Below are 339 nucleotides of genomic sequence, written 5' to 3'. Positions count from 1 at the left end.
CCACAGCAGAGCCGCCTGCGCTGCCTGATGCCACCAGTGTTCTCTTTGAAGTGGGGTGGCAGCAATTCCGGTAGGGTGGCCCCGTATTTCCCCAGATTTCCAACCAGATAGCGATCGAACATTGCCCCATGACCTTGCCAACAGTGCTGCGGTCCTGGGCAGGGGGAGCAGTGTTAACTGAGCCTTCCTTGCCCAGAGCACTGCCAGCCCCTTCCCAAGGCTGATGCACCAGCCCTGAGGGGCAGGAAAGCCCCGGGCAAGTATACCATCCATGCGAAGTCAACCAGGGCCCTTCCTTGCTCCTCTTAGCAGGAGGCTGTGTGCACAGGGAAGGGTGGA

The sequence above is a fragment of the Cariama cristata genome, unplaced genomic scaffold (genome assembly GCF_000690535.1).
Source record: "Cariama cristata isolate BGI_N322 unplaced genomic scaffold, ASM69053v1 scaffold24172, whole genome shotgun sequence".
Classification (NCBI taxonomy): Eukaryota; Metazoa; Chordata; class Aves; order Cariamiformes; family Cariamidae; genus Cariama; species Cariama cristata.
The sequence above is the reverse complement of the archived record's forward strand: the minus strand, read 5'-3'. Positions refer to the sequence as shown.